The following is a 27,318-nucleotide window of genomic DNA, read 5'->3' on the forward strand; positions in this document are numbered from 1 at the left end:
ATATCTAATAAAATATATTTTTACAAGGGGCAATAATGAAATATGCACTTGGTAACAACATAATATAGAGCTATAGAGCTCAGAAGCCCAGGAGTTTCTCAGAACCCAGCTTCATATAAGTGAGAAAGCTGGTTTCCAAGTTCACCAGAGTGTGAATGCAATGCATGAGCTATGGTTGCAATGAGGACTGCGCGAAACATTTTTCTAGTAATTGAATAGTAAATAATTTTTTTTCTATAAATTGACATCTCTATTTAAACAAAAAAATACAAGTTAATGTAATATAAAATAATGACATGAAAGATTTGTGAAAAAAACCTACCCATTGATAGCATTTCAAGTTTAGAAGGTATCGTTTAGGTGTCTAGAAGGATTATCAGGAAGATATGTGGAAGCAAGGTTAAAAACCAGTAAGTTTAGGTAGATAGGGAGTTGATCATGGAAGGGTTAGAAACCTGTTTCGTGCTAGTATATAAGTTAAAATATTTTCTTCTAAACCAAAAAATACTTTCATTATAAAAGCTTGTCATACATATCAATAAAAGGATAATTAAAATATAATTGACTCTAGTTTTAAATCAGATGGACGGACGTACACGAGCTTAAAACCAAATGAAAGATTATAAATATATTTACAAAAGAAAGATTTCTTATCTTTTATACATGGTATGAATGAATGAAAATCAATTTTTCTGAGACACTTGGAGAGTTCTAGTAGCTTTTGTCTGGCTATATAAACTTTTAAACATAATTAAATGGATCTATCAAAATTAAATAAAATAAAATATGAACAAAAATACATTTTATGTATGCTTATAATGTTTTCTATTATTTACAAGTTCACGGAAGTTTGATAGTCCAGGAGATAGATATATATTTGATGTTCGATGAGGAGATGAAGGAATATAAGATAAGGAGGAAGCTTTACAGATGGATATGAGTAAGGAGTTCCTTCCCAAATGAGGTAGCTCGAACAGCAAAGGATGTTTCAAAGGAGGCAGTTCTGTAGGTAGGGATATAGAGATCGGTAGGTTGGGATCTTGTGTTTAATAGGTGGATGGATAAACCAAGGGTAAAAAGGTCAATGTGACAAAATATGAATATAAATGTGCCAAGGAGGTATGGACTGTGGATACTGGGATAGAACTTTGCTTAGAATAGTAATGTGGGAAATGGGAACGTCTAGGAATACCAGAAATGAATCTTGTAAAGCAGTTTATTAATCTTTTTAGTCTCTTTTCTTGTTCGATGGAGAGTCCATACACTAGGCATCCGTAGTCGAAATGTGGAAGAATAAGGGAGGATACTAAAAGGTGATGAGTACTTCGAAGAAATACAACGGGATCTTAGGAACTGATTAATGAATGAGATGGTTTTTCGACTTATTTGCGAAATGTGCTGATCAAAGGTCAATATTTAGACAGTTTTCTGGTCAAGATAAGAAAACTATACGTACTATTTTATTTGATCCACCAGACCTGTAGCATATGTATCTAATTTGTCACTACTGCAAGGAAAAATACAGTAGTGATAAATTGTTGAAAAAAATCAACATCTAAACCGTCATTCCACCAGAAAATTCTTTATTTTATCAAACAACTTTATGTCTAACATATTCTTAGGCCTTTTTTTGGTTGTATCAGAAATATCTCAGAATCACGTTCCACCGCCAGATTTTTACAGTTAAGGGTAACCACTTTAGGCTAGGCGGACCCCAGAGGCTCCAGCACCCACAGGGCTGACTCAACGGCTACAGGTAACTGATAATAATTATCTTCCACAACCGGATTCGAATCTTAGTCCTCGGAAGTATTGTCCATTGCCTTACCACTGGAGCTATCCACGCCCACATAATAACCCGTTCACTAATAATAAAAAATTTAATGCTCATGAATTTCATTTCATCTTGAATCCAACCTCAAATGTAATTAAACATATCATGAATGAATTAACTAGATTTACAACCCCCCCCCCGGCATCTATGTAATTCCCTTTGGAATTATATATTCCGAGCCAAGAGCGACTCGAGGCATTACGGCATCTTAAGTGGCAGTTTCTGTGTAGCGAGAGCAGGGAGATAAGGACTGAGCAAAGGCAGGAGTAGATTTATCTAATGCCATCCACAGGCCAAACACCCAGGTTCACTTCATTACCCTAACTGAATAAATAATAAGATTCCCTCTACAGGAGGTTTGTTTCTATTCGAACGTTTAAACCAGTAGGTTTCTGTAACTGTTTTAGCTATAAATTATGTCTTTTTATTATAGAGTAGTTCCATATCAATCTCATCACCTCAGAATGTTTTAATAAACCATTCTTTTGACAGTTTCATATATTTAACACTTTTGTTTTCATAATATTAGCAGTGTTTAAATAATGAACATTAATGATTAGTTTAAATTATGAGAGTGGAGCCATAGTTTTTACTTTCACTCACCAATATACAGAATAAAAGTGATCTTCAATATCAGGTAGGTTTTATGGTTATTAAAATAGTTAAGCAGGGCTAAAATAAAAAAATCTCCTATCTAGGTATCTCTAATTTATTTTTTAATTTTAAATAATCGACTCTTTTTACATTTTAACAAATTAATAAAAAGTGTATAAATAATAAAGAATTTAACAATTAACATATAATAAGTACTTAAAGCATTTGATAAACTTTGTAGTCGCGGAAGAAGCAAAGTTGATATTAACTATTCGTACCTCAAGAAGCTTAAAGTACGATTTTTTATAAAATGTTTACAATTATCTCCTTATGAGGCGGTAAATGATGCGCGCACCACACTAACAATTTTTTTTTTTTATATAAACCCATTTTTATCACACATTTATATTTTATCTGTGCATCTATATATACAACAATATAAACTATTCAAGGAATAAATTTTAAAACTTGTGTTTTTTTTTTTTAAATTCAATTTTGTTCTGATAAATCTTTCTTATCGTAACATTAAAAATAAAGAATTGATCACTGTAAATTAAAAGCTACAAGAGAAATTATTATAAGTAGTTTCCGTATACTGCATATGTCCAATAACCTTCTAAGAAATATTCTAAAAAATTTTAATTACTAAAAAAAGAGTTAATAATAACTAGAAAACTATACAACTCCTGGAATTTAATTAAATGAAAACCACTATTTTAAAAAATATTTAAGTTATTATATAAAATAACAAATATCATCAGAAAAGAAGCAGTATTAGTAAATATGGAAATCCGTTATATCTTTAACTTATTGAAGAACAACAATGTCTATGAAGCCGAAATCATAAAGGGTACTGAATTTCCACAGCTCTATGTTTTTTTGATGTTATACTGATTGAAAATTTTTTTGAAGCTTCTTTAACTTCAACAATAGCAAAAATTAATAATAAATTAAAGGTTAAATAAATAAATATTGCGATGTTAGTGCAAAGAGGAAGACGGGGAGAGAGGATATGATTAAAAATTGTTTAATCACTAGAGGAGCCTTGACCAGACTCATGGTCCCGACTAAACTAGTTTATATCTATTATATTATTAGTTATAATTATATTCAACATTAAGTTAGAATAAAAGTTAAAACAACTAAAATAATATTACTCCTTAAAAATACCATTATGAGGTCTTAAATAACATATTTTAATAACATAACTCATTAAATATCGTGATTAAAAATCATAGTTATCATTGCTTACACAGTACTTCGACTATAGTATTAAGAAAACTAATATTTAATAATTAACGACTTAATCACTTAAGTTGCATGCCGATAAAACAACACAATTTTCTCATTAAATACGGTGTATTCGCAGAGCATTTCACCGTGAAATAATGTAATTTTATGGCAACCATATTACCGCTCGTAAACACTCCTGATATACGAGTTTAATATGAACTTTAATATCAGTATGCAGCAAGGTTATTGGGATCGGTGACCGCCTCACGAGGAGCTAATACCTTGTCCTGTACTAAGTCTCGAAGTATGAATCGGAAGTCGTAAAAAGGTGCCGTAATAACCGAAGGTCTCGAAGCAAGAATATAGTGTGAATTTTACAGTAGTGCAGTTTCGAAAATTATGTTATTCTCATTTAATGTTCCTAAATGAACTAAATATATTACATGTAATTAAATTGGAATTCTGGTACTAGACAAAATAGCACAATAACTAAGCTTATATAGAAACAAAGGAGCATTCTGAACGAAATACTAATTGTCTTCAATCAAAGTTGTGGCAAAAATATGGTAATTAGACAGAGTAATATTTAATGGCTAGAGGTCAAAAATCATTTAATTTAATTTCTTAATTGGCAAAAAACTGGCCAAATGCATTACAATGTCAATTAACTGTACAATATTAAGGAAAACAAGAAAATCCTCTAATGAAACTGAAGAACATTCCAAACAAACTTCTTCCAATTTATCTCCTAATTTTCGGGAATTCAATGAAATATTAGAAGCTATTTAAGAAAGAATGTTTAGAAGTTAAACACGTTCCAAAGCTTGCTTTTGAGAGTTACATCTGAGTTGTTTTATTTTTTTAGTTTTAGCTCAGATGTAAGCAAGTTTTCTCAGACCTTTTCACCACTTCAACTTGAGGGTCTGCAACACTCATGCTGCATCAGTAAAGAACACAATTTTTGAGTTTTCAGGTATCTTTAGTGTCCTAAGAATTTATTACTTTTTATATTTATTACTTTTATTTTATTGTATTTATTTCATTGTATGGGTGTGTTCATATCCTTGCATTGGTATAGTATATTATAGTATTGTAGTATATTATTTATATTTTGTTGGATAAAATTTGCAAAAAAAAAAAAATAAAACACATAAAAATAAAAGAATATAAACATAAATGAATAGAATACTAAATAAATGCAAAATAATGAGTGATAGAATTTCTAATGCACAACTGGAATAATTAATAATGAAATTATAATAAATAGAAGTAGTAACAAATTATGGTAACATTAAAAGCTTCATTTCTAACAAACAGACGAAAAAAGAACAACAATATTAGAACGGTTTTTTTTTTTTTTTTTACAAAACCTCAGTGCAAAATATACTGATGTTTAATCTTGTACAAATGTTACTTAATTTTGACCCATAGGATACAGTAACAAATATTCACGGTCATTAATGTAATAAAACTACTTCAATTAATTAAAAAAAGGAAAACATGAGATGCATTGCAATAACAAATCGTGGGACAGATAAGAGAAGATAAATGGATAAATAATGAAATAAGATAGGATAATAAAATATAAATAATATTAATTGTATATAAATATTAGTTTACTACCTGTCAATACACAGTTATACAGCTTTATATGTATATTCTTAGATTTTTTTTTTTTTGTTAGAATCTTGTTCTTATTTAGTACTAATGTAACCTTACAAACAGTGGTGAAACGTTGGTTACTAATAAATTTTTTTTTCTATTATTTTGTGTTAACTAATTATAGATGGTCAATTAATAACTATCAATGCCTTAAACATAGCTAACTAAATAAATCTGAGTTAACTCAGATCCGAAACTAACCTCAGATCAAAATAGCTTCTAGAATTGGACATACCATCCAAAACAAAGGATACCATTATTTATACACGATAGATTCTATTTTCAATAATTAAATTACTTAAGGTTTCACAGCAGTAACGTGTCTCAGTTTAAATAGAAATATATATTATACTAATTTATTATTAATATATACAATATTAATAATAAATTAGTATAGAAATGTAGTGAATAAATAAGGACGATGACAGGTATTGAATATAGAGTTATTAATGCGAGGACAGACCATCATTCCTGCCCCACCATCAGGCTAATAGGACCAGGTCGAAAACCCTTGACGGAGAAAGCTTCCATTCAGCTACTGTATAACTTGAAGGGGGATTTTTTTTATTCGACACTTCAGCGGAGGGAATTTGGATCCTTTTGGTTTTGAAAATATTTAAGCAACGTTCCGATAAATAAAAATATAACAGCAAACAAAAAAAAAATATTACCAAATTATTGAATAAGAAAATACGGAGAAGTGACTTGAAACTTTTCACATCAAAATATTATATAACTTATTCATAAATATTATAACCATCTCATTAAAAAAAAAAATTGTAGACTAAAGAAGGAAGAATTGTAAAAAAAAACAATAAACAGGTAAATTAATATAAACATAGTATTTAAAAGATAATTTTAATTTTAAATTTACTACAACCGATATTCATGAAAATTGATACTCTATAAATTTGATTACCAAAGAAGTCATGCATTAAAACGATAATTAAATATCTAATTTATTGTAAAATGAAGATTTCTGACTTAATTTTTTTATTTAAATATTCTTATAAAATGAATAATCCAAGGGGAACAGGGCTGAATATTCAGAACCTCACATCAGCCTCTATGCTCCTTTTTCTTTCTTTATTTTTTTTTTTGCCCCCTGCTTGATCGCTTTTGACATACGTGAGGGAGGAGGATTATCTGGAGGTAACCAGCATATTCTAACCATGGTGAGAGAATCAAGTTTTCATTACATGAGGCTGCGAAGAAATAAAAGTCAACACACTCTAACTGGATTCAAACCGATGCTACAGCAGTCTTGAGGTTGTGAAAGTGAGGCCTCGACTCCCCCGGCTACTAATGGGCCAGCCCGAATTCTATCAGGCACTAGACATTACTGCTACGTCCATTTCTAACTCCCCTTGCCGGATCAGTATTATACCGTTTTTGCTTAGTGTACTATTGACTATCCTCTGTAGAACTTTTTGAACCTGGACCTTATTCAAGACTACAGCATCTCTTACTGAGGCTGTAATGAGTTCCTAAGATTTAAACCTCATGTATAGTTCACTCCCATCACAAAAACAACTCCTTCTTTTGCTCTTCCCCTCACTTTAATACCTGGTTACCATAAATTACATTAATTAGCCAATATTAGACGACTACTTTCTCTTTTTCTTATTTTACAGAACAGAATACTATTAAGTGAATCTTATCTTATGATTTCAGCTATCAACTACAGCTACAAGCTCCTTGTTCTTACTTTATCCGTAACGGTTTGACAGTCCGCATCCGAGGCTGCATCAGCTGCTTTTAATTAATTATAGTGTTTGGAACAGCGATGAAAGCACCTTGTCAAGTGACAATGTATACCCACCTGAGATCAGAATCCAAGGTCGCTAGAAATATAATCTCCACTAAGGGTGAGTAGTAATCGAAGTTCATCACTTCTGCTCATTCTTTACCTAAACCTATCTTACTGATATTAATGTTACTGCTTCCACATACCAAAGATATTTATCGACCTCCCGGTATAGATCAACCTAGTAGGATTAAAATACCAAAAGATTGTATCGATACTATTTTCGTTCATAGCAAGAAATGGAACTCTATTATTTTTGAAGCTGTCTTAATGCTTCTTTAATCAAAACATTAAGAAGGTAAATACTTGAAAATTACCATAGGTTATCAATATTTAAATCATCAGGATAGCAATTACAAATACTTTATTGCTTCAACAACAAACGCTATTGAATTATTAAAACAGAAAGAGCTCTAAAATTTAGGAAAAAATATAGATAAAATGGAGTCCAGCAAGGAACATTTCAACAACAGATGCCAATTAATCCTTGGAAAGAAAAAAAGAAAAGAATGCATATAACGAACAAAACGGTCGGAAAGTACTTGGGAAAAAGTAAATTAGAAAAGTTAAACAGTTTGGAGGAGGGTTCGATGCTTCCAATTCCCGCTGCCAGGGGTGAATTAATGGTACTTATGGTGAACCACCCTAACCATAGGCATCCTACTTCTCTTCCACATAAGTCAACAGTGGGTAACAAAGCTCTCTGCCGGCGGTCCTATTCGACAATTACTTTTGTTAACCTACGTTATTACAATATTTTATTGTATTATATGACAGAATTGTAAATTATCTCATAACAACACTCATAAATAAATCAGAAATAACAGTAGCAATACCCTTCACGATTAATTAAATTAAATCTGTATAGCTACAAACCATGGAGGTTCAGGGGCTCACTACTTTGTATGGGAGTACTATTACTAAACAGGTTGTGCAAGGAGGTGATTCGGTCTGAATCACGCTCGACCGCCAGAGTTTTACCCAATTTAGGAGGCTGGGCCCCAGGAGGGCTTTAGAACCCACAAGAGTTGACTCACGGTTACAGTGTAACAGAAAACAATTTTCTACCCAGCCGGATTCGAACTCGTGTCCTTGGAGTTAGTAGCCACAGGCCTTATCCTGCGGCTACCCCCCCCCCCTTAGCTTTCACGATAGTACATAGAATTTTATGAATACATCTTTTAGGTTCGTTAAATATACTGTTACTTCAAGCTATCTAATGCATTATAATGAGATCATCAAGCTTTAAGTTGTTTTGTTTAGGGCACCGTAAACAAGATCATCTGAATGCTTATGCATTCAAGACCTTTAAATGCTTTTTATAATATCAAAGAATGAACGTTGAGTATAAAAGCAAAATATAACTATAAAAACAGGAGTACAGAATGGGGTCATAATCAAACTTAAATAGTAGCAGTACTAAAACACTTAATGTGCTTCATTTTCTTTTAAATAACTTTATTCATTTTTAGTCGTAAAATACTTTATAAATACTTTAGCAATAATATTAAAGTAAAAAATAATCACTTCAATATAATACATGTAACAAAAAATCTTATGTTGGATATTGTTTTTCGTATTGCTTAAATAAATTCACAGTAAGACGATTAATTGATCAAGTATGATTTTGGGATTAGCTATTGGTTACGGGTTATTGGTTATTAATGGTATAGTCCATCCAAGATAAGATTGCCTGTAGGAGAACTCGTTCCCCCTCCACCTTAGCTCTTTCTCCCCTCCACACAATAACAACCCCCTCCTATCAGTAACAAATTAAAAGGTAGTCCGAAACTTGGTAACAACCAACCATTTCGGGATTAGATAGGTACTTGGTACACATTTATCTCCCTATTCTTGGTCTTACTAATACAGGAGGTTACTGGTTTCTTTAGGTTATCTTTGACTGGGACTGTTTCTTATTCTCATTTTACTTCGTGAACAGCTTTGACAACCCTGTTCTGAATTGCATTGTAGGAACACAGTATCTGCCAAAAGTCATTTCTGAGATTTAATAACCACTATGTTCAGAAAAAAAATGCCTCTTTTAAAGTTTAAATTTGTTGTTTAACTGTTTAAAACTTAATTTTAATGTTTTAAAATGCAGTATATTTGGTCCTAGAATGGGATTAACATATGACAAATTCAGTTATTTATGGCTTTTTATAACAGAGAAAACATGAATCGGACCATTCTCAGCCTCTGGCCTCTGTTTTCATGAATTTAAATAAGTTCAAAAATTCGTTTTTGGTTTGAGAGTGAATAGTTTTCCCTCTACCCAGTTTACTTGACATGGAAAACTTGTGGCCTTGCGATATTAATGAAAAAAGTTTTGAAAAATAATACGAGCAATTTCTATTTGTAAAGTTGCAGAAGTAGGTCAAGGAGGGGAAAGGTTAGGTTAGGAAAGGTAGTCCAGGCAACTGAGTAGGTCTGTTTTAACAATTACTGCTTGCTATACAAAACATTCGCAGTCCAGGATTTGAGAGGGAAACCACGTAGTACGCATGATCTGTCATAAGTGGTTGTTTGAACAGATCTAGTGGAGAGAAGGGTGGGAGGTTGGCGGGAGAACGTTTGCTACTGCTCATCTCCCGCTACCTTTACTCACAGGCAAACTCATCTTGGTTGCACTATACTGGAATTTATTAATTGCTTAAAAGAAAAAAAAAACATCCAACGTGTTTGTAATACACATTTTTTTAAAGAATTACTGGAATATTTTTTTCCTCTAAAAACTATGAATATGTTTAGACAAATATCTTGACAACTACTGTTAGAAAGAAAAATATTGTAAATTACTTTATAGTGCATTTGACGAGCTTTCAGTTGAGTCCTACATAACTCTTTATGTTTAATTGAGTCGGAGATACTAGTCGACCAATTCTGTCATCGGTACAATATTACAGATGTTAATATCCAACGTAATAAACACATTAAAATAAATCTAAAAATCCAGTTCAAAAAATATTCCACTGATATTGTAGTATGGACCAAAAAAATTAATTAATGGCGATGCGATTTATTTTGAAAAAATGAAAGTAGGTAAGGTTAGAGATTACTACTGTGAAAGACACCTTCGTCCCCGATGATCTCAAATCCTGAGGCAGAACCTGGGTACCCTGGATAAAGCTATTCTTGGTTCTACGGTGTCGTGACAATGGCGATTTTTTATCCAGTTCAGTAACTGAAGAAAGAGTCCGGCACCCAAGGCCAAGATCCACATCGTGTATATAAAAGCCATTCTGGTGTTGTTATCGAAAGTGAGAATGAAGAAAATAATTATAATGCAGTGATTTGTGGTAAATATAATGTGATGTAAAATGTGAATAAATTAACAGCTGATATACACAACAAAAGAATAACCTGGTTTTTCATAAAACCAACCCAACTTCACAACGCAATAAACTAAAACCATTTCTATACTTAACCAATCTTATTATTATTTATTACGTGGGACGAGGTAACAACATAAAATATAATATTTAATTATTCCACTTCGTTTCAGTAAAATTGAGGGTACACATTTATTAAACTACAGCATATTCGCAAACCCATGGATGGATTATACAGTTTTTGGATGATTCTCTGGAACAGGTTTGTTGTGACGGACCCTTCGACCGGTCTTTGGAAACAAACCAACCCCAGGCGGCAACCAGAATTGTAGCTGCTTACTAACCAAGGTGAGAATTATTGAGATTCATATCTCGAGAACACGGAGAAATAAGTAGTAACTCCACAACACTCCGAACCGGGCGCTCTTGAACATACACTCCAACCTGCATAGCTATCACGTCCTTTTTCTTGTCGATTTACTTCATCAGTTTACTTTTATATTAACATAAAATAAATATAAACATATCAACTAGTATTCAATAAAGGTAACAGAACAAAAGTTTTTTTTTTCTTACACCAAAGAAAATAGACTATTAAGCCGTTTTCCCTTTTGCAGCCCGATATAATATTATATACACATAAATATATATCTTAAACAAAAGTTCTCATATATGTCCCATATAGAGGACAAGTCGGTAACTCTGTGACACGCGATGAAGGTGTTTTTGGATATCATGTTCTGTCACTAGGTGAAAACAAGCCACTCCCTAAACTCTGCTTAAATTGCCAGGGATTCGTTCATCCTTATTCAATAGGTTCTCCCACTTCTTACTTTCTGCTTGAACTTTGTGTTGCACTTGTCTTGCCCTTATAATAAGAACAAATAATGGCTTTTGCTATTCTATAAGAAAGTGATTGAACAGGCTAATTCTCTGCACTACCGAGCTTAGGTAACTTGTCAGCTTGTCCATTGACATGTATACAATCAAGAACTATAGTCCTTCCTCTTTTCGTCACAATAACAGTTATGACTTTAATTAACAACATGAAAGTTAAATATATAGGTTATTTAATACAATTTCTATATATTTTAATGATCAACCACCTACTGATTACTTCTCTGTTTCTATGAGTCGAATAGTAATATCATAAAGGCTAAAGACTTCATAATAAACAGCCTTACGCAAAAATAATTCAAACAAACAAACTCTTCAGCTGTATACAATAGTGTGAATTTTGGTTCATTTTAATTTTGGAACTACTTTTAACTGTCAAAATCATATGCAGTATAGGTTATGGTATTGCAACTGCATCCTTTCTTGTAACTGTAAGAACGCATGCTTCTTATGATTTTTGACAGTCAAAAGTAGTCGTTGGAACAAAGAAATAGATTTGAGGTGAGCGGTAGGAAAACATGGTACAAGATTTTTTATGAATTAAAGTTTTTGGCATCACCGGCTTTTTTAAGGACTAGTTGATGGACATGGTGACTCTTGGTTGAAGACAAAATATTTTAGTTAACAAACATTTTAATTACTGTAAAAGTTATAATAATATTATATATTAGTTATAATATTAATTACTATGTCTTAGGAACGAACATCTCATTTGTACGTTAAATAACTGAAAGCCGTCTTTCCTCTTCCCTTTTCTGTCCTTCCCCATCGAAAAGGGAGTTGAATCGCCGCTTAATAAGTTCAACAGCTGTAAACAATCTGAAGGCTGGAGCGATAGCACTGGCCGCTGTACTATTTGCTAACTGGTCCATGAATTCCAATATTATCCCCTTATCTCATGCATGCCAAGCAATAACTGAATTATGTCCAGCGGGCTCACCATTGTGTTCACGAGTCCCTCCAATTCTCTCAGCAGCAATAATCCGCCATTGTCATCAGGTAATAAACCATTAACCCTATCTCTCTTGGCATAAACCTTCTTGGAAAGGCATTAGAAGGAAAATTTATCGTCTCCGAGAAGATTTTGAAAAATGATATAAACTGCTAAAATCGATAGCTTTTGTAATTGTAACAGGCATACTGGAAACACTGTATAACCTCAGCAGTTAAAGCGCTTTTGTAGTTTAGAACAAATGGACCCGATAATTTAGGGAACAAATTCCAATTTTCTTGCAGTTGATCCCAGGTAATATCGAAATGAAATGAAAAATAATAAATTACTATTCTGGGACCAAGTCCCATCAGAACAATTTTTAAGCTGAACAATATATTGACCAAAAACAGTGTGACTGCACTTAGTTACGACTTACCATAATTTCATCATTAATAATTTTTCAGTAATATAAATAAAATAGTTTCAATATTTACCAATAATTATGCCTATGTTCAATAAAACATTTGTTCAGTTAGGAGAAGTAATAAAGGTGGTTGAACAGAAGAGATTTAAACGAGAAAATGTCGTATGGTAGAGGAAATAGAGTTCCAGTGGGAATAGCTCAGGTAAAGAGGAATTGGCATTCAGTAAGGTGGATATTAGGAAGTCAGATGGGCGGATATTGAAGATGGTAATGAGATATAGCATCACACCACTATGACATTTACTACCGGGGCAGTACTATTGTACAATAAGGATTTGCTCGACAGTAGATAGTACTTTAGCTTTGCCCCCTCCTACCCAGCATTGCGGAAGGAACATGGTACATGAATGCGCCACTTGTATTCAAAATCTTTTAATTTACACATTTAGTTCATATTGAAAATTCTTTATTGGGAAGAAATAATTCTGTAATGCTCTTCTGTGGGTATGTTCGATACCCGTTAATGCTGCATCGTATTTAGATTTGTCATTTCGAAAGTCAAATAGGCAATCACACTTTTTGAATTTGGATGAGCTTTAACTTAAATCGACAATATTTTTTAATTTTATTTTTGTAGTATATTAGTATCCGATTTGTTCCAGCAACCACTTCTGATTGTACCGAGCATGTGCAGTACAGGTTTACCCTTCCAAAACCAATACTGCGGATGCTCTGTGCAGTTCCGGACAGTCACATTTGAGTAGTAGTCACCAAGTGGTAATAGGTACAGACCTATTATGATGCATATAAAAGGAATCGATTGTTGGCAATCGATGCAGATGGATCAGTATGATATCACAGGTTAACCTTACTCAGCGAAATTAAGTCATTGCTGTGGACTTGCTGTTGAACTTTAAAATTATGAGTTTGTTTTGTTGAACCTGTCTTTTCAACTTGCATTATTCAATGTTCAGGCACTAGAAATTTCTTATCAGTCGCGAATTAATCAAGTTAATTTTTTTTTTTTTAAGAATTAAGTATATGTTACTTAATATTTAAAGTAGAGCATCTTTGAAGGTTATTTACTTTATTTCTATATAATAACTACAAACTAACTTGTAATCACAATGACTACTTTGTGATGAAAGTTTATTTCAAACACAGTTCGCATTCATTTAAAAAAAAAAAAAAAAAAGAAGAAGAAGAATATATTAAGAAAAAGGTTTAACCTCTGAAATTCTTTCTTGGATGATAAATGCTGTCTATTGGGTCCTTTGAAATTTGGAACTAATGAATTTGGATTTATTTTACTAGAAAATAATATATATAATATTATCAATATTCCCCGACGCTGTAAGATTTTAGGTTAATTCAACCTATTCGCTTTCGCTGAAATATATTACCCATATGGCTAATCTGCCATATGTCGACGAAAACCTACAACACACTTAACCTGACGCGGTAAGCAAATTCATGTAGTTTAGGCAAGTAGCATGAAGTATGAAACATTCAGAAAAAGAAGGAAATGGTCCAATAAAATTCTTTAACACAAAAATGACCTTCCTCGTGTCTCAATTTTGGTCCATACTGACCCAGATTTTCTACTCTGCTCTTTTGATGTTGGTGTTCATCGGGTTGGCTTACGTCTCGGCTGTGGGTGACAGGTCGGGTGTTGTCACCGAGGACGAACTCACAAACTGGGGAAACATGAAACAGGAGAAGGCGAAAGAAGGGACGAGGGTTATCGGCGACCATCCATTGGAGAAGGAGAGGGTATCGGAACAAATAATATATCACCAGAACTGCTTCCAGGTAATGGTTTTAAAGGAAATCTTTGTGAAAGCGATCATTCGCTTTAGATTTGGAATTCATTAAAGACTAAGATTCTGGGGTCAACCTAAATACAAGATTATATTATAGTTAAATTAAATTAAGAACGTTACGAAAATAAATAATAATTTTGATTTATCGATAAGTTATAAAAAAAATCCTTTGTCCGCAGCCTCCCATTACATAGTTAGGCATCACCTCTTTGGGAATGGAATGTTTCTTTCACTAAATTAACAGCAGATTGTCTATTTATAACAATAAATGCAAAGCGCAGATATTATAGCATTGTTCGGGATTGAACGTAGAGTCTCTTATATCCTAGAAATCTGTTAGTGCAATTAACCATCAACTATAATACAATAGTTTGTTTATGTAGATTTAATGTTCTTGTAAACTCATAAACGCCAGGACTTCCAAGGGGGGAAGGGGAAGGAAGGCACTTTCTACCCCCTTAATATTTTATAACGGGTGGGAGGAAGAATGTCTTTGGCCTCCCGAATATTTTATAATCATTTACTTAAAAATAACTCAGAAAAAAGTTTAATAAAGGGTACAAGTAAAAATGAGACCTCATTTGTACGAAAACGATCAAATTTAATAAATAACGGGAAATGTTTCATATAAGTGAATTAATATAATCTTTCCCTCAGTGTGTTGTAAAATTATAGATACATTTTGTATATAAGTAATAAAATGTATTTTACTGTCATTGTACTGTAATGTAGCAGATTTCGCCACTTCACAATACACATATTTTTACCATATCAATTTATCAAATCCTAGGATGATAGATATGTTTTTACAACGTTTCACCAACATTGAATATAAATGTGTCCCTAAACATTATCACAGACAGACGTGCACACTGTATTTACCTACCTATAGTTTAAAATTACTTTTGGGTGTATGTTCGATGGGTGAATTCTGGCTCCCATATTATCGCATTAAGAACTTTTTAAGTTTCAATCATAAACTTCTACAATTATTATAAGTTAAACCTTTTTTCAGGATCACAGTACTCCAACTTCAGGATCAGACAATGAATAAATGAAGAATTTTAACAGTTTTAAAAATGAGGTTACCAATGTAACGGAGATATGCTTGAAAAAGCACTTGCTAGCAAATAAAACAGAAAATTATAAAACCACTTCAGTTTTTTTTTTAAATTATTAATTTTTGTTTGTTTTGCACATACACTACTAATGAAATGAAATAGCCTTTTTTTATGCAATGAATTAAAATCATCACAAAATATAATATAAACATTTAAAAGAAGATAGAGAGAAAAAATAAAATATATTTTATTTGTATATAATAGTTGACAAAACATTAACTTCAATTCACTATCTGTCCATCTTTCTGTATCCTTTCCTGCATAGGCCTTCCCTTTGGACAGTAATAGTCAGCACTTACCGGGGTGACCAGCCCTATTGGGAGGCGAGTTCATTCCATTTCTTCTTCCAGTCATTCCTGTCTCTAGCAGCTCTCCACCGGAGGAGTCTTGCCATCCTCTTGAACATCGCTCCATCTTTTCTTTTGACTTCGTCTTCTTCTTTGAAGGTCGTATGGAGTCCTTTCTGTGGCAATTTTTGACCATCTGTCATCTTCGCATCGAAGGAGGTGCCCTGCCCATTTCCAATTGCTCAATCTTGTCATCTTCAGTGTGTCAGTTAGTCCTGTTTCTTTCTGGATCAAAGCATTTTTCATTTGATCTCTTTTCCTCACATTCACAATGCTTCTTCCAATATTATTTTGGCTGTAATTTTCTCTCCTGAGCTCTAGTCAGTGACCACGCTTGGCATCCAGAAGTGACCACTGGGCTAATGCAACTATAGAAGACCTGCCTTTTAAAGTCAATACTTGTTTTTCTCTTCATTATATGCCTAAGGACCAAAACGTTTTCCAGCCGAGTGCTAACCTCCTCTGGAACTCCTTTGCTCCTCTATCCGTGAATGATATTAACTGACCCAGATAAATCTACTCTTCAATATATGCCAAGTTATGCTTGTTAATTTCACATTCCTCTTTACGCCATTTGTCATAAGTTTCGTCTTCTGGTAATTCGGATAAAGACCGACCTCTTCACACAATGCCAAAAGCTGCTTCATCATTTCTCTTGGTTGTTCCACGCCATTTGCAAAGAGCACAATATCATCTGCAAAACGGAGGTTTCTCAGCCATTTTCCATTTATTTTGATGCCTACTTCTTCCTATCCAAGACTCCAGAACACCACCTCCATCACAAGAACAAACAAAATACTACACCTCTAATAATAAGTTTTAAGTGACTCTTCCCGTCCTTCCGTAGACAATATTTCTCAAGCCAATCCCTGTAATACATAATCAATAGCCATTGACTTCCCTTTGTACGTTTTGTCTCTACTATGTTACCACAAGATCTCAAACTTCTTACCTCTATGTTCTTTTTCACATATCTTCCTCATTTTAACATTTCTATATTGTTGCCTCCACTATTTTTTGGAATTACAACCCCGCTTAAAATCCGGCATACACATCCAGGTTTTAACCCACCAACAGCGCTGGGCAAAAAATAATAATTATATTTTAATTGTAATTATTTTGTCTCAAATACCTCAAGAAACCTTAAATATTGTGGACCACAATAACTATTATAGATACAACTGCAAAATGTAGTGAACCTCTTCATTCACACAGGAAATCTTCAGGTTTTAATGAAATTTTCAGGGATTTTATTGGATCACTAATTTATTTTACGCATGCGCGTAAAAATATCTTCCTCAGCCCTCCTACGTTTCGAGTTCCCTAAATTAGGGAGAATATTGGGAATTATAGAATAAGTTGTATACTATATGCAGATTTCATCAACTTTCACAAGCCCATAAAAAAAAAATATATATAAAAAAATAAGAACTCCGTATACACCTATAATTCAAACATGGCTCATTCCGGAAATATTATTCTTCTCAAACGATAAATCATCAACTTTAAAGTAAAGGTTTTACAAGTCAGCAGATATTCCACGAGAAGCGGAATTTTCTAAATAATGAAATTTTGACAAAAGAAAAAAGGATAACAAAAAAGATCACATCATAAATGACTTCTATACAGTCAGATATTTTCATATAACAAATTTAAATTTTGATTGTTTTAATGATTTTTATTGCTTTCTTCTTTTTATAAATTTTTAATATTTTTTTTAGCAGCGGATACATTGCATTGCCATTTCACGATTGTTTGTTTTTTCTCTATAAATTATTGAATATTTATATACATAAATATAGGTCCCTAGGATCAATTTTTTTTAATGCACTGTATATATTGTTATTCTTGTGGTACTGTGTCCAAAAAAGAAGTTTTTCTCTGTTCTACTATTCGTGAACAGAACGAATTTCATATCTAACCTGTTATAGATATAGCACAACAAAAAGTTCATTATTTTGAATGTTTTAATTAAAATTATAAATATATCGTTTTTAATAAAGCTCGACAAAGTAAACTGCTTAATAAGGAACACCCGTTGCTATATATTTATTGCCCATATACGTATAGGTGCAAAACAAAGAGATGATTGTAGATACCTGGCCCACCAATATATCAGCCATATAGGGCCACGCTAGTTTTTGAGCAAGGTATTAAGTCCTGACTTCCCTAATTACCATCTACACCTGTGGCTGAATTATTGCAGCTACCGGGATGTTTTTTGCAAGGGTCCCACGACTCCAATGGGATTATTACGGCTTTTACGGTCTTATCTTAATGTTTCTAAACGATAGGATTCCGCCCAATATTTCATTAAAAATTTTCATATTTTCCACATTACCATGCTTAATAGCCGAAGAAAATTAATTCTGAAAATTAATAGTATTACTAAAATTAAATTCAAGCTTCTCCACCATAAACATGAAATTACGTCATGCTTGATTGGTGCTTTAGTTCAGGAATGCTAATTCATTTTTTATTATTTTTTTTTAATAAATCCTGAATGAGCTTATCAACGTGATAAATAAAAGAAAAATAGTATGAACATTTTGTTTATGTTTATGACAAGCTCAGTGCATAACGAGCTATGGGACGATGGTAGAAAACAAAAAGCTGCTGAAAAGTCTTCTCTCGTTTAAGATAAAAAAAAAAATGTTTACAAAAAAAAAAAACACTTTATAAGGATTAAAAAAAGAAAGAAAATCTTCCTATTAAAATTAAATCTTTACGGCCTAAAGATTTTAAGTCATGTTACAACTAATTTTATAAAATAGCATTGTGGACTCTTCTTCAGGAAAATATATACAGGCATACAATGAAAAATAAGGCTGAGATGTCTGTTAATTAAATAAATGAATATCAACAATTAAACAAATACAACAAAGATATGAAAGTACGATTACTGCGATCTCACGAATATCTTAAATAATTCATAAGACTGGAATTATTCTCATAATGCAAACGCATACAACAGAGGCATAATACGAATTAGGAGGAAAATCCGGCGAGGTGTACACCGGGTAGGAAATGCAAATAGAAAACATGAATAAAGATGTCTTCTAAACAACGTGAACAGTAACTATCAAGGAAATGAGTTTTTCCGGTAGAGTTTTTAATTTTCATCCAGTCCCATGGGCGCTGCATTCAAGTCTCTAGGTCGAGCCCGATGGGAGTAAATTCAAGGAAACTATGAATAGTTATATAGCACAGATAGGTCAATATAAGGTTAGCTGAAAGAAATGTCTATGAATAATTAAACCATAAAACAATAACTTAATAACTTTAAAAACGTTAATTGAAGCCTTGTTAGGCCAAGACATCTAATATCCAAAAATATTTTTTTAATTAAAAATCTAAAGAGATGGAACAGATGGGCTTAATCATTCAGACAGCTCTAACTTTTTGCACTTGTTGATAATGATATTGATTGGTATATAAATTAATTTAATAATATAAAGATATTGATATGATAATGATATTGATTGGTATATAAACTAATTTAATGATATAAAGATATTGATATCATAATGATATTGATTGGTATATAAACTAATTTTATGTGGAAACTTGTTATCAAATTTATGGCTCTTAGATCACTTAACCCGCTAATTTGAATCATAAACAATTGAATACTTTTGCCATATGTTTACATCCACTTACATATATATAAAATATAGTATACTGAGGTGAAGTTTTACAATCGTGAAAAATATCGAATGCGAATTTTCGTTCAAAATATATTATTTCAGTCCGAATAACTAAGTCTTCCTGTGTGTAAACAGTCTAGCTCAAATGAAAGTTCTACGGAACAGAACAAGCATATTTAATGCGGTTATGTGCCTGTAATTTTATAGAAACTTTTCGATTCAATTTTTAAATATTGTTATTAAAAGTATATTATTTTTCATTCATAAACTTTTATAAGCAACTATTTTAAATTTTAAAACTTCAATTAATTCTAATTTAAGAATGCAAATTTTTAATTTAATCAGCTTATATTTAATACATACTTTTGTTAAAAAAATTCTTTTATTTAAACTGATGAATGCTAAAGTGATATAAGTCAAAACTAAATCATATAGCTAGTACAAGATCCTAACGAAAAAAGACAGTTATTTCACGTCAATTTTTGATGAATTTAATGAAAACTATGTATAATTACTGGTCCAAATTGGCGAGTCTGCCAGGTATAGGTAGGGACCTAAAAAATGGCGGTTTCAAACGTAAAAAAAAAAAAATAATCTTTCATTCGGAGCTCTATTATCTTTTAAACTACCGACAACACTAGAAAACCTAGAACAACATCATTTATACGTATATGTGAGTAAATGTCCTAAAATATAAACCCTAAAAGGTAAGTTCAATAGTTCCCGAGAACTCACTTATTTTTGCATACTTAAGTTGATTATTTTTAAAAAGCAATATCTCATCAAAAATGTACTGAAAAATCTGTAGTTAGTGAATTTATTTTGAGAAATCTATTTGTCCGGAACCATGGGACGTACAGATATCTGCTAGTATTCCAATTAAAGCTAGTTAAATGTACTACAAAGCAGTTCATAAAGTTTATAGTATCTTCGTAGGATTGGTATTTTGTATTATATTTGAGAAAATATATTCACAAAATGATAATTTCTAGTAGTTCTAACTTCTCTTAAGTTTTTTATTGTTGTTGGTAGTTTTAAAGATATAGAGCTCCGAATGAAAAATTAATTTTTTAAAAAGTTTTGAAACAGCCGCCATTTTTTATTCCCCCTACCTATACTTGGCAGACTCGTCAATTTTGACTAATATTTATACATATTTTTCATTAATGTAATCAGAAATTAGGGTGAAATAACTGCCTTTTTTCTCACTTGGGCTCTTGTACTATGCGTTTTAGAGAAAATGCTATAAAGTTTGGAGTAAAGAATGATATATTTTTTTTTAACTACTTAGTCACAAACATGTTCAACTATTTAAAGATAATATACTTTAACTATATTACACTAACTTTAACAATATACTACAAAGTATTTGAAGATAATATGCTTAGTGATTAAGTAGTATTTTTTTAAGAAAATGAAGTGTGGTCTCAACATAATAACTTACACCACAATTCCTCACAACGGAGGGAGCAATAGAGTGCAGGGAGGTGATTTGTACAATTCTCCAACAAGAATATATCAATTTATTCAAAAAACTCCTTCCTTGTTTATCTTAATTTTAATTTATTTACCACGGGGTAATTCACAAGAGTATTTTTACCTAATACCATATTATACTTGAAAATAACATGGTTTTACTAGAGTGCAATTTGTTATCTGAAGAACACTTAACAGTTAGTGTTTTTAATATTTCGTAGTACCAATAGTACTGGCAGCATTTTAGTTATAATATGCTTAAGGTATACAGTGGTAGTAAACAGCAGTTAACACTATAACGACAATTTCATTATTCCACTTGAAAGTAAGATAATTATATCAACAACAAATTGTTATTTACATCCCTCAAACAAAACAACTTTAATTACACGCTTCCGCTTTATTGTCGCCTTCTGTTCAACCTTTACCTTTGAACAGATAGGTGGTCCTGACTTGTTCTTTGTTCTTTGTTCTCATTTTATATCATTATTATTTTTTTATTTATAATTATTCTTTCAAGACGTTTATTTAATCTCTATTTTTTTTGTTCGTCTCCTGTACTTTTTAACTGTATATTTTACGTATTAAAAATTTTTACTCTTACCATTGTTACTTATTTTTTATTCAATTTTATTTTATATTGATACTATTTTACGTCTTCCTTCCTTTTATTTATATGTAATTTCTTATCACTTTATTTTTACATCATATTTATCCTAGCTTAAATTGCCTTATTGTATCTTATTGTTGTGATATTCTCAGTTTTTTTTTTTGTATCTTTTTAGCCCTGATGAAGCCCTGCAAAGTGGGGCGAAATGTCGGAAAATAAATAGTTGTAAACTATTTTTGTTTCTCTTTTGACTGCAACCCTGACCATCTTCTTATATATAAAAAAACAACTTTAAGTTTATTATTTATTTTATATTGTGAACAAATCTACCTAAACTAAATATTACCAGTGGATTGTAAGTAAAGTTTAGAATAATTTAAAAGATAACAAATTAGAAGTTACAAGAAAGATAAATCTTCGTAGCTTAAAGAGTGCTAAATGATAATGAGTTATTTGGGACGGTTCCAGCTCATTTGGACCCGTGCCTAATCCGGCAATCATAAGAATGTCCCTTTTAAAACAAAATCATCAAAAGTTTTTCAATATGAATCCTTAGGGACGTCGGAAAAATAAAAAAGGAAAGTTATCGGTTCATCATTTAAAAGGGTTCTATGTTTTAAATCTTAAATTCGGAAGAGGTATACGGTAAAGGGGTGCACTTAGGCCGGAAAACTGGACGAATTGAACTGGAGGGATTTCAAAGCGGATTAAGAACTTTTAAAGATCCAGTCACTTCCATCGAATTCGGCTGGGTTCAATTACTGAGATGGCAAACTTAAAAAACTTCTAAAGATCATAGGAAAGTTAAACAGCTTGTTAAATCAATGATCCTGTAAAATTTTATAGATATCATTGAAAAAAAAAGAGATAGGAAATCATTTTTATCATTAAATTATAAAAAAGGAAAATGGTCTAATTACAACTCAACTATAAAATTGTTTTTTTTTTTCCTGTCTTCAACGTGTGATACGGACTCAAAAAGTATTTACTATGAACCAAGAATGAAATTAATCACTATAAAATACTCCACACCTAAAAAAATATCGAAAGTAGGTTAGGCGACGTCTTCATATTTTTAAAATAATATGTAAAATGTTTTGATATTCAGATACCTGAATATCTCATTTTCAAGATACGGAGACAATTATTTCAATAATATCTGATCCCTATCGATAACATTTATTTCTAATAGAAGTTATAAAAAAATATTATTTATTTGTAAACTTCGTTGAAAAACTAAAATATCTGTGTATAGATATTTATAAAATTTTATTTACGAACTGCAACCCAGCCCTCCTATATGCAATATTTCCATCTGCATGCCGAGGATACTCCGGATTCCTGCTCTTTTCCCAACACGTAGCGTAATATATTTTATCCTCTACAATATTTCTTCGTTAAAGGTTGGTTCATTTTCCAGAGATCAGATACCGACCGTACCTTTCTCATGATGGATCTCATCTGTACGTTTTTCGCATCGGAAAAGGTTTTAAACGTTTCGTTATCTGGCTGTCCTATCTTTTAAGGAATTGGTCATACTTGATGTATAAGATAGTGTATAACATGTTTGGTGTAATACCTACTTTTCAGATATATTCAGAATTTCCCCTTGTTTGATGACGAAATTATTAGATGTTTTTGTTTTCAACAAATCAGCGGAGTTAAAGACTGTTTTCTATTAATCTTGATTTTGAGAAACAGATGGTTTTGTTATAATTACTTTGATAAATTCTAGAGGACCAAATTGTGTTTTTATTTATATATTCATGTATTAAATTTTATATTACACAAAACATAATAAATGGTTAATGCCTAGATAAAATGTATTGAAAACAGGCAACTATTAGGGTTGTGAAATTATACCTTTTCTTTCACCAGTTTAGCCCTTCAAGATTTTCTTACTTTACACAAAGAACAATTATTGAAAATGTCTCTTACACTCACTTTAACTGTCTCATAAATAGCTCTGATACGGTATTCCTGTTAATAATAAAATTGTATTTATACATAATGAAATATCTTGTTTGAGACAGATTTATTTATTAATTATAACAAAAATATCTATATAGTTTCAGCCATTTTTTATTATCTTTAAACTCTTACATTTCAGCGATTTGGGCCATTCTCAAGAATCTTATTCACAATATCAAGCCTTAAGTTTACTCCATGTGATGTTGATATAGTAATTCAGTGAAATTGAAATGGTAAACTAAATAATTGAAAATGATAAATGAAACTGTGAAAATTGTAATTGACTAATGTTAAAAAGTTGACAAAGGGGTAATAGCCTGCAAGAACGGGATAAGCAATGTTTGGCTGTGATAGTGTGAATAAGATTCTATAGAATAGCCGAAATGACTGAAACGTTGGAGTTTAAAGAGAAAACAAATTCTTGAGACTATATGGATATTTTTTTTATTAATAAACTAATCTGTCTCAAACAAGATATTTAATTACATGACAAAAAATATTATTAACAGGAATACCGTATCACATTCTTGCTGGCTATTACGCCTTTGCCAACTTTTTATTATTAGTCAATTACTAATTTCACAGTTACATTTATTATAATCATTTAGTTTACAATTTTTATTTCACTCAATTACTAAATCAACAATACATTGATTAAACTTAAGGCTTGATAGTGTGAATAAAATCCTTGAGAATGGCCGGAATGACTGAAACGTTTGCGAGTTTAAAGATAATGCAAAACCTATTGCGACATTATGGATATTTTTTTTATAACCAATAATAAAATTTTATGTTTTATTGTAAAAAATAATATATTATAAGAATTATATGTATTGCAACAGATTGGTCGTCTTGGAGGCGAAAACGTTAAGATAGTCCTTAAAACAAACGTAACGCAGATAGTATTAGATGCTTTTGCCTCAATCTGTTTTCTTAAGATGAGTGTACTCCCGCAAAGCTTGACTATTAATGAGGTGTAGGTAGATCGGCATGGCACGCAAATCGTCAAAACAGTAAAAAAAAAAAAAAAAAAAAAAGTGGTATCATTTTTGGCGATGTATGCCTTCGTATAAATAAGAATTCCACTTACAATCCGATTGGATAAAATTGGAAATTGGGGTATTAAAGTACCTCATTTCATTCAAAATTTCAGAGTTAGGTGCTCTGAAGACAAGAATTGGAGACGGTTACAAAAATTAACGAAGTACAAAGAAAATGTAATGAAAATTCTAGAGACTGGAAGAAGCGGAAGCACACAAAACATAAAGGAAGCGATAATTTGGTGTCCATCTGTAAATTAAAGAAAGAGAAAGGTACCAGTGGGGGGCTTTGAAATTGTTTTCCCTTCAGTCAGTACACATTGTGGTTCCTATCTATAATTTTGATCATCAGAGCATAAACATTTATTTTTACGAATATTTAATAGAAAATAGAACAATGGATTTTTCTTTTGTTAGCACAAAGAAGTTTTATTTTATAGTAGGACGGAATTATTATCAGATTTTTATTTTTTCCTTTTCAATAAGATGCTCTTAGCAAAAATAAAATAATAAAAGGAATGAGATTTATTCGAGTTTGATACAGAACGTCTGAAAGAGATAAAAGGAGGAGATAAAGCGATATTAAAGAGCATGCAACCGCACCGATATAAAATAAGGATAGGCGATAGAGACAGGCTCGATCTATATCACATCCAGCTAAGTCCTCAATAAAACATCTCAATCCCTCTCATATCTCTACTGTATCTGTCCCATATTCGGTATGCCATCGAACCTTTACTTATTGCCATCCATCTTTTCATAAATGGCGTCAGTCACTGGTGGAGGAATCCTTAGCAGATAAGAACCATCCATTAGTAGAAGTTCCATGAATCAGCGGCCTACCATATTTCTTCCTACCATTGAAAGGAGAAATGTGAATGGACCATTCTGCGAGTTCATAAATGATTTAAGGCCTCTGATGATACATGCAGTTGATTGATAGCTCATACGTACAGTTTGATAATACAGTTTAAATAAATCTTCTTTTACATAATCTTTATATTACATTAGTGTACGAAGATGGAGTAATACAGAAAATTACGGACAATGATTTTGAAATGATGTACTTACAGCCTGAAAACTGTACGTAGAAAGCACGGTTTTCAGACCACGAGAGACGAATTTTTAATTAATATTACGAATATTCAACCCATACCTATATTTTGTCTTCAACCTGAAGCCACGTGGGAATTCACCAATATATAGACATTTTTTTTTCAATGGAACTAAAACATTTAAATTTAGTCAAACTTTGCAGGAAACAAGGTGAATCAAGGAAAATATGCAAACAAATTCACTCTTTCCGGCAAGCGATAAAGATATAGTTTTCGCTTAAAGTTTTCGTTTGTTACCGGTATATATATACTAATTAAAATTAATGGAAGATATCAGCAATCTTTCCGTGCGTAATAATAAATGGAATTTGGTCCGGGTGCGGTCAAATAAAACTCTAAAAATAATAAATTGGTGTACTATTTGATATATATTTATTTGAGCCAACGTTTCGCGCCACATTGCAGGGCTTCGTCAGGGCTAAAAAAGATACAAACACTTAACATAAGTACATAAAAAAAAATAAAAATAAGTGGAAAATAAAAATGGTATACAATGAAACCTAAAAATTAAAGGTTATAAATGAAAACGGTAATAGTAACAGATGAAGAGAAGAGATATTAAAGAAAGTACAAATTAAGAGATGAAAATGGATAAGAATAAAATCAAAGAAAATGGATAAGAATAAAATCAAATGAAAATGAATGAGACAGAATTCATTCCAAAATCAGAGTGAACCCTTTGTAAAAATTGGAAAGAGTGGGGATGGCAGTTAAGTACGTCACATTTGAAAATAGTTTTAAAGTAAACAATGCAAAAGATATTAAAATTAGGTAAACAATAAATTATAATTTACATTATAGAGGGGGGGAAGCAATAAAGTTAAAATAATGGGATACGATAAATGTAAGAAAGACAATATACCAAAGTGGGGATACAGAGGTATGTAAATTATATAATAATCCCGGTGGCTCACTATCCACTGATTGGTATAACAAACCCACTTATTCTGGTTGATGTATAAGATACAAATTATAATACTTAAACAAGAAAGATTTGTGTCACTCACCAAATTCATACTAAATATTATGGTACTACTGGAAATACGGAGATACCCTCGTTCTGATGACGTATATATATATATATTTAAATATAAATATGTCGTCTTGCATCTCAAATTCAGATTGACTAGGTGAGTCCGATTCGTTTCTTAAACACCATTAAAATTCTTTTTAATGATTGGAGAAGTTTGTAGGGGGGTGCGGTCAGCAAAGAACAACATAAATAAACAAAACCATATTTATTTTTTTTATGTCGACGTTTCGACCTGAGATTCAGGTCTTCATCAGAGGTTGTGGCGTAGAAGGTAGGCTAGCAACTCATCAGTTGCTCATCCTGATGAAGACCTGAAACTAAGGTCGAAACGTCGGCATAAAATAAATAAATATGGTTTTGTTTATTTATGTTGTTCTTTGCTGACCGCACCACCCCCCCCCAAACTTCTTCAAACATT

General features: G+C 31.7%; 2 long non-coding RNA genes across 2 annotated transcripts in view; one reads left to right on the plus strand and one right to left on the minus strand.

Annotated features, from left to right (window-relative positions):
* Positions 1-27,318, minus strand: part of LOC136795894 (uncharacterized) — a 355,650-nt gene that overhangs the window by 208,906 nt on the left and 119,426 nt on the right. The gene's annotated exons all lie outside the window — the stretch shown is intronic.
* LOC106686843 (uncharacterized) lies at positions 14,093-15,694 on the plus strand. Its single transcript, XR_010843609.1, has 2 exons — positions 14,093-14,529; positions 15,556-15,694. It is a non-coding gene; the product is annotated as an uncharacterized lncRNA (long non-coding RNA).

Source organism: Halyomorpha halys, unplaced genomic scaffold, assembly GCF_000696795.3.
Source record: "Halyomorpha halys isolate HHAL.00 unplaced genomic scaffold, Hhal_1.1 Scaffold886.1, whole genome shotgun sequence".
Classification (NCBI taxonomy): Eukaryota; Metazoa; Arthropoda; class Insecta; order Hemiptera; family Pentatomidae; genus Halyomorpha; species Halyomorpha halys.